The sequence below is a fragment of the Bufo bufo genome, chromosome 5 (assembly GCF_905171765.1).
Source record: "Bufo bufo chromosome 5, aBufBuf1.1, whole genome shotgun sequence".
In the NCBI taxonomy this organism is placed as follows: Eukaryota; Metazoa; Chordata; class Amphibia; order Anura; family Bufonidae; genus Bufo; species Bufo bufo.
In genome coordinates, this window is record NC_053393.1 from 101,623,719 (window position 1) to 101,636,235 (window position 12,517).

The following is a 12,517-nucleotide window of genomic DNA, read 5'->3' on the forward strand; positions in this document are numbered from 1 at the left end:
TCTATTCGACCAAGCCAACCCAATAGCATACAGCCCTTATGCGATGCGATTCACTCGCATATTTAATTGCCGATTTAACACATAACATAAACTATCTTACATGAAGAGGAAAATTATAAATCAGTAATGAGAATCGTTACTGATTTATAATTTTCCTCTTTATGTAAGATAGTTTATGTTATGCGATAAATCGGCAATTAAATATGCGAGTGAATCGCACCCAGGAGCCGTCAAATTACACTTTTTTCTGTTTACCAAAAACCTGTTTATAGGTGTGCATTGCAATAATCATATTTTAGTTCAGAACAAGTTACTGTTTCTTCTGATACTACTGTTTGTGAGTAGTATAAACAGGCAGGTATCTGCTCTGTTAAGGCATAACTTTTTGGACTGCTTGTCCAGAGCAAGCCACTGTTTATTTTGATACAACCGTGTGTGTGTAAATACATGGGCAGGAATCTGCCTCCCTTAAGGTATCATTTTTAGACTGCTTGTTCAGAACAAACCACAGTTTTTCCTGATACCACAGTGTGTGTATAAACACTGGCAAGCATCTACCCCAAATAAGGGATACTTTTTTGGAACATTTCTAAATATTAAAAAAACTAAAATCCCATGGGCACAGTGTTTTTTTTTTAACAGACTGTTTGTTAAAACCATTAACCATGTGTTTTTCCACAGCTATAGATGTCAGTGTCACTCTAACATTATTTACTATAGCTTTAGAGCTTGACAGGGAGGAAATGGAGAAAGAGAAAAAAAATTGAAAAGATACAAAAAGACAAGTTCAAAATAGTCATAGGAGACCTCAAAGTGTCATATACCAATTTTCAGGCCAATTACAGTATCTTCAATTCAGATACAACTAATTCACACCTAAATAAAATTTTCTGACAGATTTGTTAGAATCCAACTAACTGGCAACATTTCTTTTTATTAAATTTAATTTATCTTAATAAATATACCTTTTGTAGTTAAGAACTAAAAAGGTTAAAATTACAATGCTGGCCAGCAACATAAGATTCAGGTGAGAGCATATAGCACAAACTTTTATATATATGACAGAAATAATAAGCACTTAAGCAACTTACGACTAAAAGGGGCAAAGTTTAGTGCAACTCGACCAAGAAAGAAATACGGCATAAGGTAATAGCAGATAATAAGTAGCTAAGTGCATTAGCCCGTGTATGTGCTAACATGCATGGATTTCAGAGCATAATGCAGCCTAAATACAAGGCCATTTTAGGTTATAATTGGGTTACAAGGTGTGATCCTGATTACATTATTACACCACGAAAAGCACCATGACATTAAAGTCTTCTAATGGTGACAAATATATGAAATTGAAGGAGTTTCTCTTAGGTTATTGAAACAGAAGTCACAAATTTTTCATAACAGAAGAAAAAAAGGTCTGATGACCATCACAAGCCTGTACTTTTTAACAACACAAAATCACCATGGGGGTAAGAACTATAATGTAACATCATGTACAATAACATATTTTTCTTTTTTTTTCCACTCAAAGCAAATCTAAACTCCTTCTGTACTTGTAAGATATTTTTAACCTTTGGTATTGACCATAGCATATAAATGGTGATTTATTTAAAGATGATTGCTAAAATGGTTCCCTGTTTCCCCGAGTCTAGTGACCATTTCATTGAAAACTATTTGGCCATTTGCTATGCTCTAAAAGGCAAAATATAGCCCACTATAGAGGACTGCAATGGTATACTTTATTATAATGGTAACAATGATATCGCTATGTGAAGTAGCCAGCTCCGACATTATGACAATGGACGATTTGGGTCTATATCTTCATGTATAAACTTTTGAATGTTATACTGAGTCTATGTCCACACTTACAGTACCTCCATTTCATATGAACACTGTAATGAGTCCAAAGGAATAATTTGCCAACATCCATATAAATGTCGTCTTTATTGACACCAATACATATAAAGATCAATGGGGCTTCTATCTCCAGTGTGGGTTGTCAATAAAGACAGCATGTACTTAGATGCTGGTGAAAAAAATATTATTTTTGGGATATTATGGAATCTGGAGGGAATACTGGACATTTTTTGTAGTTGCTTCAAAAAGATGCCTATACACACCTGTGCTATCTACATTTTTTGCTACTGTGAGTGATCCATCCCACCGCTCATCAGATCTGGGAACCTTCCGACTTACAATGGTGTCTGTAGGGGTTCTGAAATCTTGACAGCATGAAAAGTTCTGCATTCCGCACCAATCTTGCCTTAAGAATTGATGGAAATATTAAAGGAGCCCAGACCGGGCTCATAGCACAAACAGTGCAAAATTTGCTGTACCAACATCTAACCAGTGCTGACACTGCAAAGACGGCAGGTGCTTGGGTCCACTGGCCCTTCAGGGAATCTACTCATCTTCTCCACATTGTTTACTGTTTTAAAATTACAGTTGGATGAGTGGAGAAGAAGATCCTGGGCTCCTTCCCTGCCATCACTGTGTGCAGTTCAGATGAGGCTCATCTGCAGGCAGTATGGTTTTCTGCCAGCCACCAGGGGAACAGGCAAAGAAGATGCTGTGCCCAAATGCAGTAACGAGAAGTATTGTGAAGCCAGCCACTTCTTGTTACTGCTTGTAAACAGTGTTTCTGTATTACCCATTTTCCTGGCAGCTGGCCTGTGCCATAATGGCTGAGGGTAAGTGGCATTTCAACAATGTTCAGTGATGGCAGTGAAAAATGACTGTATATTCTCCAACTCTGTGTGACTGTAGCAATTGGCTATGATGACTATGATTTGGCTATGATTATGGCGCTATTGGTGCTATTGTTTGCTATGTTCATGAGATCTAATTGCAGCTGTGGGTATTCAGCTCTGAACAGTCATAGCTGTGGATGGGATCTGGATTGCTAGTGAAATGGCTTTATTACAAGTTACTGTCTACTCTGTACAGAACTGTGGTGCTCCCCCAACCCCCAACCTTATCTCAGTCTACAGCCCTCTCCCAGTTCACCTGGAGCCCTCTCCGATCCTGCAAATAAGCAAGTAGCAGTTCAGTCAGCTCTAGGCAAGTAAGACACTATTGGGGCTTAAAAGGGACATTCATTTTAAATGGGCGCATAGTACTGAGCTGGAGCATAAAAGGGCATCAGTAGTAAATAGGAGCATAAAAGGTGGCATTGCTACTGAGTGGGAGCAGAAAAAAGGTCATTATTATTGAAAGAGGACACTAAGGAGCACTGTAGGCAATAGGAGGAGCACTATTAATCTGGGGGGCACTAGTCATACTTAATGTATGATGCCAATAATGACACCCTTGGTGTAGGGCAGTAAGGGTGTAATTATTAGAAGTCGTCATGGTGGTCGGGGCTGAATAGAAAAGAATAGGAAAAGTGTATGTCACGGATGGTGTTGCAGAAAGCTGGAACTTATAAATAAACATCCGACTGGCTTGATCCCAAACTAAGGAGCATATGGGTGAGCCCTATAAAACCCCTAGAGCTCTCCCTGACTGCTATGCCCATGCAAAGATCTTTATGGTAGACGATTGCATGCCCACGTACCTTATCCTATGTGACACCTGAAAACCCTATAATAGTGAGGGGACACGACCACCGGCTCCCTGCACTTTATACGAACGGAGTCAGGGTCACCTAGAATCAAGCCAGCAAGGAAACACAAATAAAGGAAAAAGACTTATCTTGAGGAATCAGCAGCAGCAGCCCCAGCAGTGAACACAATCCAGGCAGTAGTATAAACCGCAAAGTGAGGCAGTATGGGAGGGAATATAAAGGGAGGCAATTAGTGTAAATATGTGACAGCTGGGAGAAGGAAAGGAGATGACAAAGTGAAACCAAAACAAAGAACATCATGCAAGAGGTACAGAAGAACGTCTGCCAGACCTTCTCAGAGAGCTGGCGGTGACAGTCTACAACTATAATCAGTTAAACATGAACTGGAAGTCACTGGATGAAACTGTATTGTAATCACTTATATAGCTTGCAGAGTGGCTGTGTAGCACTAACACTATATGGTCACTGGATGATGGTAACTAGAAATGTGCAAAGTATTGGACAATTCTTTTCGGCTGCTTTGCCAAATTTTGCAAAAAAATTTTTTTCGGACCAATTACTTTGTCACGAAGCACATTTCTTTGTAAGTAGTGGGTGCAATGACACGGAGAGGAAATTACCTCTCCTCTGTCATTGTACCCCTCAGATGCGGCGTTCATACATGATTGTGGCAACTGATGTACTTAACACAATGTAAAATAAAATTAAAATCATACTTACCTGAGCCATTTACTTGCAACGGGTCGCCCGCCTCCATCTTGTTTGAAGATCTGGCGCAAAATCTCGCATAGCCAGAGACGACATCATCACAACGGCCATCGTGGTGACGTCATACGTCACCGCATACAGGATTTTGGCCGAGGTCTTCAAGCAAGATTACAGCAGCCAGCCCATCGCGAGCAGGTAAGTATGATTTTTTTTTTTTTTGCACTATTTTAGGCTAAATTGATTCGCTACCACGAAGTACGAGGAAATTCGGCTTTGCAACAAATCGATTTTATCCTGAAATTTGGATCGAAGTCAAAGAAGCGGACTCCACTCAACACTAATGGTAAAATTGGTCTTTGTGTAGTGTTTTTTATTCATTAGCAATAGGGTATATTCCGTCACAATGTGGCAGTAATTAGAGATGAGCGAATTTCATGTTATGAAATTCATTCACGCTTCGTTTGGTGGTAAAAGCAGAATTGCATTATGAATTCCGTTACCACGGACCATAACGCAATTCTATGACGAAATGCATAACGGAATGCCTTTAGAGGCATTCCGTTATTCATTCCGTCATAATAGAAGTCTATGGCATGCATAACGGATCCGTCCCATTTCCATTATGCAGGAGAGTCCTCCCCTGCATAATGGAAACGGGACGGATCTGTTTTGCAGCCTATAGACTTCCATTATGATGGAATGAATAACGGAATGCCTCTAAAGGCATTCCGTTATGCATTCCATCATAGAATTGTGCTATGGTCCGTGGTAACAGAATCCATAGCGCAATTCTGCTTTTACCACCAAACAAAGAGTGAACGAATTCCAAAATATGAAATTCGCTTATCTCTAGTAATAATGTTCATTGGCGGTATTATCTGGCTCTTATATATTATTATATTATTGGTATTGTTGTTCTTGGCATAGTGGGTTTTGCTCAGTAACATTGATGGTAATACCGTCTGTCTGGTGATAATATTTGCTTCTTAACTACTATACCTTGGTATCCTTATGTCTATATATATTATAATACATAGATTTGTACTTTTGAATTATTTGTTGATGGTGACCACCTTAATCAGTTAATTCTGCAGTATTGATTACACTGTTAGGGCTCATGCACACGACTATGTTTTTTCTCCGGATCCAATCCGCATTTTGTGCAGGTCGGATGTGGACCCATTTCACTTCAATGTGGCCGCAAAAGATGTGGATAGCACACATCGTGTGCTGTCCGCATGCGTATGTCCGTTCCGCGGCACCTTAAAAAAAATAGAATGTGTCCTATTCTTGTCCGTATGACAGACAAGGATAGGACTGTTCTATAGATGCCAAGACATTCCGTTCCACAAAATGCAGAACACACACAGCCAGTATCTGTGATTTGCCGACTTCAAAAACAGCTACGGCCGTGTGCATGAGCCCTTACATAGGTGAAATCTAAATCACTGCAAAGGGGCACACCGGGGCTCCATTGCCAAAGGGTCAACAGCCCTGCACCTAATGATATACATTGTACTCAAAGACCTAAGCACAGATTTGTAAAACTGCCTTACCCGTGGTAATCAATCATAACGCAGTTTTCATTTTTTAAAAGGGAAGTATAAAAACAAGAAATCTGTGATTGGTTACTAGGGAGAACAAAGCCAAATTTTCTTTTAAACTGTTCCATAAATCTCCCTTATATATAACAATTTGACGCCACTTCAAAGTAGTGACTGTCGCCACCTGATTTGAAATACCTAATATATTACTTTTTTTAAAAATGTACCTATTGATTATGACCAAGGGCAACATCCGTGGAGTTTGTAAATTATACCTATTTGTGCATGAGTTTTCACCATGATGATACTAAATATTTGGGAATGTTTTCCCTTTTTCTTGTGCTCAGATTGAAGGGTGTAACGATCAGGGTAGCAGACGGGGTTACCAACCAGAATGTCCATGACAATAGGGGACTTCTTTCTGTTAATCAATGTGTCCATTATTTTTTGAGGCTGGTGGTGCTTGAACAGAGCAAATGCTGGTTATTATCTGGGTAACTTGTCCAGAATATAGAAAACTTCAGGTTGGCAGCTATGGTAGCAGGCATAGCCGCTGCTATGGAGCTATTTTCACTACGACAAAAGGTGCAGTTTATGAGGTCTGTAGACGATGGAAGGTGGTATGGAGAGCTGAATTCATTCCCATTCTAAGTTTTACAATGGAGCCTCTTGGTTATACCTGCTGTGTGCATTATTCCTCCTTGTGACATTGTTCCTGTGCGTTCCTGAAATATGTGTGCATTATGCTCTACCTGACATTATTGTATGTTATTTTCCTATACAGTGATGTTTCAGTGTACATTGTGACCTTTTTGGTATGTATTATTCCTGTCCTATGATATCATGGTGGTCATTATCCCTGTATTGTGGCATCACTATGTTTATTTTCAAGGTGAAATCACTGTTTATATATTTAATTCATATGCAGCTTTCTGCTTTTCCTTTCCCCACTTGATTTCTTGGCTCTGTCAATGAATTAGGAGAGGGAGGGGCTGGAAGAGGAAGCAGGAGGAGCGAGGCTGCACAGATTAGCTTGGGCCCACCTTCAGTGTGCTCAACTGCTTATTTGCATTTAGATTTAAAAAAAAAAAAAAAATTCTAGAAATGAAGCAACGGATAACTGATCATGTGACACTGGTTTGAAAAATCTTTTGGGGTCATTTTTTAAACTAGTGTAAAGTAGAAATGGCTTATTAGCCCATAGCAACCAATTAGATTCCACCTTTCATTTTTGACAGCTCCTTTGGAAAATGAAAGGTGGAATCTTATTGGTTGCTATGGGCAACTAAGCCAGTTCTACTTTATATCAGTTTGATAAATTACCCCATTTGTATGTAAAAGTACCTTAAAGGGAGTCTGTCGCCAGGAAATTCACTGATAAATCAGGCACAATGCCGTGTATAGTTTTCTCTGCTGAATGTAATAGTACCTTTCATTGATCCATTGCTTCATTATGGAGAAAAAGTGCTTTAAAGGGGTTCTATTGGAATTAAGAAAATGAAAATACTTAAATATTACTTTATTATAAATATATTCCCAAATACCTTACATTATAATAATAAATAATGATAACATTTATTTATATAGCGCCACAGTATTCCGCAGCGCTTTACAAGTTCATAGGGTCCATATACAAAACAAAAATAACTGGATAATATGCAACTTAAACACTAGGAGTCAGGGCCCTGCTCGCAAGAGCTTACAATCTATGAGGAATTGGGGGTGACACATAAGGTAGTTGATTGTAATAAGTAGGATTTGAGCCATTATTGAACTGACAGAAGTGGTGCTTCGGGTTTGGGACTACTAGAGGATCGAGTTTAGGCCAGAGGAGTTGATGGGAGGAGGTTTAGTGGGGGAGTAGTCAGTTTAGGTAGCTTGATAAGCCTGCCTGAAAAGATGCGTTTTTAAGGCACGTTTGAAGGTGGAGAAGTTGTGGATTGACCTAGTACCAGAGTATTCCAGAGAGTAGGTGCAGCTCGAGAAAAGTCTTGAAGACAGGAGTGAGAGGTATGAATTATGGAGGTTATTAATCTTAGGTCGCTAACAGAACGGAGAGCACGAGTAGGGTGGTAGATGGAGATGAGGCAGGAGATGTATGGAGGTGCAGCACTGTGGAGAGCTTTGTGGGTGAGGGTGAGAAGTTTGAACTGTATTCTGTAGTGGATGGGCAACCAGTGAAGTGACTGGCACAGGCTAGTAGCATCAGTGTAACGGTTGGATGGATAGATGAGCCTGGCTGCAGCATTTAGAACAGACTGAAGGGGGGGAGTTTAGTGAGAGGGAGACCGATTAGTAATGCGTTGCAGTAGTCTAGACAAGAATGAATCAAGGCAACAAGAGTTTTTGCTGTTTCCACCGTAAGAAAAGGGCGGATTCTGGCGATATTCTTGAGGTGCAGACGACAAGAGCGTGTAAGTGATTGAATATGGGGAACAAAGGAGAGATTGGAGTCAAATGTGGCCCCAAGACAGCGGGCATGTTGCACAGGAGTTAAGATAGTGCTGCAGACTGAAATTGAAATATCAAGTTTAGGTGAGTTAGTAGATGGGGGAAAGACAAGAAGTTCAGTTTTTGAGAGGTTCAGTTTTAGATACAGAGAGGACATGATGTTAGAGACAGCTGCCAGACAATTACTGGTGTTTTGGAGTAAAGCAGGGGTGATGTCAGGGGACGAAGTGTATAGTTGGGTGTCGTCAGCATAGAGATGGTATCGAAAGCCAAATCTACTGATAGTCTGTCCGATGGGGGCTGTATAGAGGGTAAGAGTATAGAGGGCCAGAGAGATAGGAAGAGAACCAAGTGAGAGCAGTGTCCTTAAGGCCAATTGAGTGGAGCATGGTGAGTAGGAGTTTATGGTCTACGGTATCGAACACTGCAGAGAGATCCAACAGAATCAGTAGAGAATAGTCACCATTTATTTTTGCTGTTAGGAGATCGTTAGACACTTTAGTAAGGGCAGTTTCTGTAGAGTGAAGAGGGCGGAAGGCAGATTGTAAGGGGTCAAGAATGCAGAGAGATAGCTTATTAAGTGAGAGTAGAAAAGACGTTCAAGGAGTTTAGAGATGAAGGGGAGGTTAGAAACAGGTCGGTAGTTAGCAGCACAGGTCGGGTCAAGAGATGGTTTCTTTAGTAGTGGGGTTATAATAGAGTGTTTGAAAGGGGAGGGAAAGATACCAGAAGAGAGAGAGAGGTTAAAAATTGTGGTTAGGTGAGTGATGACAGCCGGGGAGAGGGACTGGAGGAGGTGAGATGGAATAGAATCATTGCTACAGGTCGTGGGTCAAGAAGAAGAGAGAAGCCTGGAAACTTCTTCCTCTGTTATAGGGTCAAAAAAGGAGAGCGAGCATGTGGAGGAATTGGAGGGAGGAGGACTGAAATTATTTGGGGACTGGAAAATTATTTCCTGCCAGATACTACCAATCTTGTCTCTGAAGTAAGTGGCCATGCCATCAGCGCAGAGGTCAGTGACAGGTTCTGGAACTTTAGAGCTTAGAAGGGAGTGAAAAGTGTCAAAAAGTCATTTTGGGTTATTTGAGAGTGAGGAGATGAAAGAGGTGAAGTACTTTTGTTTAGCAATGTTGAGAGCCGAATTGTATGTTTTGAGCATACATTTATAATGGAGGAAGTCTGCTGATATTTGCGATTTTCTCCATAAGCGTTCTGCACATCTGGAACAGCGTGTTTCAGGTGTGTGCCAGGGTTGCCGTGTTCTGTCTCGAAAGGGTCGGATTGATATTGGAGCAACTTCATCTAGGGTGGTTTTGAGGGTCTGGTTGTTATGATTGGCAGCCAAGTCTGGACAGGGGAGGGAAGTGATTGGAGTAAGAGCTAGTTGTAGGGTGTTAATAAGTTGCTGGCAGTTAATGGTGTGTAGGTTTCTGTAAGTGTGAAAAGTAGGATTGTCATGAGAAAAGTGAGAGGTCTTTATGGTAAATTAAAGAAGATTGTGGTCAGAAAGTGGGAAGGATAAGTTACTAAAGTTTGAGACTGAGCAGTGACGGAAGAAGACTAGATCAAGTATATTGCCCTGTTCATGCGTGGCAGAGGAAGTAAGTTGTGATAGGCCAAGAGAGGAGGTTAAAGATAGAAATTTAGCAGCTGATGGGGAGATGGGATCATCAATGGGGATATTAAAATCACCCATAATAAGAGTTGGTGATTCATAAGAGAGGAAGTGAGGAAGCCAAACTGCAAAGTGATCCAGAAATTGGTGGAGGGAGTCTGGGGGACAATAGACAACTGCAACTCTCAGGGGGAATGGATGGAAGAGTTTAATGGTGTGAACGTCAAAAGAGGGGAATGTGAGAGAGGGTACAGGGGGAATGACCTGAAATGTGCACTGTGGAGAAAGTAGTATGCCTACTCCTCCACCGTGCCTGTCATCAGGTCTGGGGGTATGGGAGAAGTGAAGTCCACCATAGGATAGGGCAGCAGAGGAAGCAGTGTCAGAGGGTTGAAGCCAGGTTTCAGTAAGGGCTAGCAAGTTCAGAGAGCGTGAGAGGAAGAAATCGTGGATTGTGGGTCATTTGTTACGAACCGACCGTGCGTTCCATAGTGCGCAGTTAAAAGAGACTGGATAGGATGTGCAGTAAACATTAATCAGATTTTTGGGGTTTCTGTGTGTGGCAGAGGAGAAGTTAACAACAGAGGGAGGGCAGGATTTGATGAAATATCCCCTGCAGCTAGTAGCAGGAGAACAGAAGGAGACAGCAAGTAGGTGAAAGATTTATATTGGTGTTTTTTATGCTGCACCGTGGAGGAAGATGGGGCAGTGTAATGTATGCGGGTATAAAGTGTATGGGAACTTAACAAGGGTGATGGAAGGAGGATGTGACTGATGTGGAGAGAAGGGACAGAGGGTGGACAATGTGGTTGAATTTGAAAGTAGACAGCCATAGTGATGAGTAGAGCAGCCAGAGCCTGAGTGAGACAATATCGTAGCATACCTGTGTTTAACTTTGTTTGAGTAGTACACACAGCATCTCCGTCTCCTGCCCTATCTAACTGCCATGATTAACTGTCAAGCGCTTAGGCAAAATGGCGCTTTGGCAGAAATGGTGCTTTTGGCTCATGCTAACCCCTGCGAATGCTTCCCCTAAGACTGTGTCTATATTTATAGGAAGTGTGATCAGAAAACTAAGGGTAATTTAGCTAATTAATCAATTAGTTATAATGGCTAGTTTTTTCTGAGGCTGCCGTCCAATTAGTACACACAAAACCTGTCCTAATCACACAGGAGGACAAGTTACTTCACAACACTGAGCTAAAGAGCTGCCTCATCCTCCCCTCTGCTCTACTTGTCAGGGATTACGATTCTGAATACAGCTAATAAGATCTTCGGTTGAATTTCTGTAGGTATAGAATTTTTGAGGCGACATGAAGTACAGAGAGAAGGTGTGGATGTGGATAATGAGCAGCAACACTTGTATGCAGTCTCCATTACCACAGCCACACATTACCACAGTCTGTCCTCTCTGTACTTCATGTCTCTTTATGAACTCCATTCTTACAGAGATTTACATAAAGATTTATCTTCTGCATTCAGGATCATAATCCCTGACAAGTAGAGCAGAGAGGAGGATGAGGCAGCTCTTTAGCTCAGTGTGGTGAAGTAACTTGTCCTGCTGTGTGATTAGGACAGGTTTTGTGTGTAGTAATAGGACAGCGGCGATTTTACTTCCCCTGGTGATTGCTCCCTAGACAGAATGAGCCATGATAACTAATGAAAAGTATTTGGGAATATATTTATAATAAAGTAATATTTACGTATTTTCATTTTCTTAATTCCCGGAGAACCCCTTTAAATCCAAATGCAAATGAGTAGTTGAGCATACAGAAGGTGGGCCAAAGCCACTCTGTGCACCCTTGCTCCTCCTGCTTCCTCTGCCAACCCCTCCTTCTCTTTCTTCTCTTTCTTGAGTGATAGGACCAGGGAAGATGACTGTGCAGCCTCTGGCCCTGTCAATCAGAAAAGAAAGGAAAAAGCAGTTAGATTAAATGTGCACAGAGAGGCTTTGGTTCATCCTCAGTGCACTTAACTGCTAAATTGCATAACAATGATAACAAAATCATTTTCCCGAATGAAGCAATGGGTTGCTAAGTAAAAGATATCATTACATTCAGATGAGCTGGGCCTACATGGCATTGTGCCCTCCTAGTGACAGACTCCGTTTAAGGTACTTTTAAACGCAAGGATTTTTCTAACCAGTGTAAAATGATCAGTGGCTTGAAATATGATTGATGAGTATATTTCATTATCCTTATCCTTGTAGACGACAAGGAGGAGTTTATTCCTAACAGGCAAGAAGCGTCATTTTTACAGAGCTGTTCTCGAGACAACAATGCCCGCTGTGAGTGGTGTTTACTTCTGCAGCTCATGCCACCAATAATCCCTTCAACCACTGCGATGTAATGGTATGTCATGGTGGTTGAGGAATGTATGGAGTGGGCTGCTGCGGTGAGCCTGCTCTATATACGGCGGGTGCTGACTGTATCATACAGCAGGCACCAGGCTGCAATAACGGGAAATGGAGATCGTGCTGAACCCCGTCATTCAGATGTTGATTGTGGCATCTGTGAGGTAAGGCAGAGGGATATGGCTCCCTCTGCCTTCTGATCGGAGCCCCCACAGTGAAATTGCAAGGCTCTGATTGGTCACTATGGCAGCCTGGATGCTTCTGAAGCTTCCCAGGCCTGCCACGGT